Genomic DNA, 3492 nt, shown 5'->3' on the forward strand with positions numbered 1-3492 from the left:
TGTTTTTGAAGCTGATATGCTTCCCACCCAACCTGCCTTTCTTAGATGGGGGGGGTGTAGCTCAGTGGCAGAGAACATCATTTGTTTGTGGGGAAGTTCCCAGGTTCAGTTCCCAGTGTCTCCAGATAGGGGTTGGGCAAAACTCCTGTTTGGAAAACCTGTGGATCTGCTACCAGTTAAAGCAGACAACAGTGAACTACATGCATATTTGCATAATTTTGTTACCATCAGATTGCAGCAACATCACACCCAACACCCACAAGATGCCCACACCACTCTGGGACAATATGTCCTATAAATACAAGGACCTTTCGGTCGTCTCTCCATCCTTCCATCTCCTGAGATCCCATCCAGTTTTTCAGTCATGAGGATCTTCACCCTTCTTTCAGCTATTCTCTTCATGGTTCTGATGACTGCTCCAGGTAAACTCTGGCTCAATGGGGACTATGGGAGACTGTGCAATTGATGCTTCCACACTCTGTAACAGGGGTTGGCAATGGTCCATGGCTGAATGCAATAAATTGAAATCGAATCGAGTGGAAGTCCAGCAATATCTGGAGAGCCATAGATAGCCCATACTTGATCTATAGGAACCAGGCTAACCAGCAAGCTTTCCACCTTCTAGATAGGGAGTCCTTTATTCAATTAGGGCATTCCTAGACACTAAAGTTCTCAAGTGCAAACATACCTAAGAACATAAGAAGAGCCTGCTGGATCAGGCCAGTGGCCCATCTAGTCCTGCATCCTGTTCTCACAGTGGCCAACCAGGTGCCTGGGGGAAGCCCGCAAGCAGGACCTGAGTGCAAAAACACTCTCCCCTCCTGAGGCTTCCGGCAACTGGTTTTCAGAAGCATGCTGCCTCTGACTAGGGTGGCAGAGCACAGCCATCATGGCTAGTAGCCATTGATAGCCCTGTTCTCCATGAATTGGTCTAATCTTCTTTTAAAGCTATCCAAGCTGGTGGCCATTACTGCATCTTGTGGGAGCAAATTCCATAGTTTAACTATGCGCTGAGTAAAGAAGTACTTCCTTTTGTCTGTCCTGAATCTTCCAACATTCAGCTTCTTTGAATGTCCACAAGTTCTAGTATTATGAGAGAGGGAGAAGAACTTTTCTCTATAATTAATAATTAATTAAACCTCATAATTAATATTATAATTATCTATTTGCCTCTATTTTACTATCCTGCACAGATGAATTTTGCATTTTAACAGTTCTGCAAAGCATCCAGAAAATGCTGTTATATGGGCAGTATGCAAATATAACAAACAAAATGGCTCAACTGCCCCAACTTTCTATAAGTCCTAGGAGCCCACAGGTGATATCTTCTAATTCCCACAGATGAAATCTTATAATTTGCATGTGTTAAGGCCAGAGGAGTCTCTCAAGTCTGCTGCAACCATTATCTTATTTTTGGTGGTGTCCTATACATAAGAGGTCACCCTAGTCCAGTATTAGAGGGAACGAGTGGAGCTTGCATCAAAATGTTACAGTGTGGAGTGCTCCTGTTTAATTTTCAAGACAGAAAACTGTGGTCACTTCCAGGATTTTGTATGTTCTTTCTCTTGGTATAGAACTTGCTCATGGACAAGGAGTGAGATGGTGTTTTCTCAATCGTGGGATATGCTTTCCTTCCCGTTGCCCACTACCGTGGCGCCGCATTGGGTCGTGTTCTCCACGGAGTCCTTGCTGCAGACGGTACTGAGGGAGCTTCCTTTAAGTTGAGACCTATCCCAGTCTGTGTCTGTGTTAGAATTGCTTTTAATATGTCTTTTAATATGTTTTCACTCTTTTTTAAAAGATGTTTTTAAAGTTTTTTTGTTTTTTTTAATGTTTTTAACGTTGTTTTGTCTTAATGTATTTTAAGGTCTTTTTATGATGTTTTAAAGTGTTTTTAGTGTTTTTGTTCGCCGCCCTGGGCTCCTGCTGGAAGGAAGGGCGGGGTATGTATAAATTAATAAATAAATAAATAAGAAAGTAAGTAAGTAAGTAAGATATAGGTAAGAACTCTAGACGAAAATCCTGTCCTGTTGTCTGGAGTGTTCTGTCTATCAGCAGTGTTTTGTCTAAGCCAGGTGGGTGCAGCCCCACTCCATTGCATGTAGGTGATGCTTCCCAAAATGTTGGTGCTGAGCTGCCTGCAACATACAGTCTTAAGATGGGGAGAGTCACCCGGTCACCTAGGAAATTCTCCCTCCCATTTACCATTGTGATCTGCAACGTGGCAGGAAGAACAAATGGTGAAGATCACTGTGGCAAAGTTAATACAGAGGTGAAATGAAGAGAGAGTCTAGACTTTTCCAGAGGATATTTCATACTCCCCATGTTGCTCCAATCTTCTGATGGGTGCTGCTTTAGTTCAGCATTGGTACTAGGTGAAGCCTTTCCCAGGAATCACATACTCACATCTAGCTCTTTGAGAATCATTCCAGGTTATCTGAAGGACAGTGGAAGTTAAAAATCAGACCAAATGGATTTTGATCTTACCAATTGCAGCAAGATGAACAACAGCAAATCCAGTGGGAATCTAAAACCTCACCTGCAGTATTTTCTTAGTTAATAAATGCATCATCCTTTTAAAGTTGACACAGTGTATTAAATTTGGAGGAAGGGGGGATACAGATGACTGTTTTTTTCAAGTTGTTCCAAATTTGTAATGAGGAAACAACATATTCTGCTGACCAAAAGTTATGTAAATCAGGAGAGGCTGATCTATGTTCCTCCAGATGTTGTTAGCCTACAATTCCCCTGACCCCTGACCATTGGACATGCTAGCTCCTGGGTCTAATGAGAGTTGGAATCCAACAACATCTGGTGGGCCACAGGGTCCCCACCCCTGATTTAAATAATTAACCACTTCATTATGTGTTTCCTCTCTTTTTATATATTCAAATGAGAGTTTGTATGCCTGTTTTCCTATGTCTGTGTTCAGTTTGTACGTTTTGATTATTAATACAATATTTTGAAAAATATTTTGCTGCTCTGGGCTCCTGTTGGGAGGAAGGGCGGGATATAAATCAAATAACCAATAAATAAAATAAAAACTACTGAATCTGAAAGTGTTTTTTTTTCTCTTTGGTGCAGGTAGTGTCACGTTGCTGGCTACTCATAGTGGATTTCAGAGTTACTTCCTTTTTTTTTTTTTTTTTTTTCAATAATTTTTATTCAGATTTTCATAAAACATACAAAACAAAATCATAAAACATTCAAAGACAAAAAACAAAATCAAAAATAGTTAAACAAAAAGAAAAAAAGAAAAAAAAAAAATAAAAAATAAAGAATAAAATATTGACTTCCCATTTGTCAAAGATCAAATCAGTTATAAGTCTATAATATATAACAATCCTGTCTCTTAAGTCATATTATAAAATCACTTTCCTCCAGTAGTTATCTTACTTAATCATCAAATCTCATAAACATTACTTTATTCTTTCCACAAAAAGTCAAAGAGAGGTTTCAATTCTTTAAGAAATATATCTATCAATTTTTTTT

At 39.5% G+C, this 3492-nt stretch overlaps 1 long non-coding RNA gene across 1 annotated transcript; it reads left to right on the forward strand.

Annotated features, from left to right (window-relative positions):
• The first annotated feature begins 331 nt into the window (after nucleotides 1-331).
• LOC133384540 (uncharacterized) lies at nucleotides 332-3182 on the forward strand. The gene is made up of 3 exons (XR_009762610.1): nucleotides 332-422; nucleotides 1575-1698; nucleotides 3085-3182. It is a non-coding gene; the product is annotated as an uncharacterized LOC133384540 (long non-coding RNA).
• Nucleotides 3183-3492: the final 310 nt, after the last annotated feature.

The sequence above is a fragment of the Rhineura floridana genome, chromosome 4, assembly GCF_030035675.1.
Source record: "Rhineura floridana isolate rRhiFlo1 chromosome 4, rRhiFlo1.hap2, whole genome shotgun sequence".
In the NCBI taxonomy this organism is placed as follows: domain Eukaryota; kingdom Metazoa; phylum Chordata; class Lepidosauria; order Squamata; family Rhineuridae; genus Rhineura; species Rhineura floridana.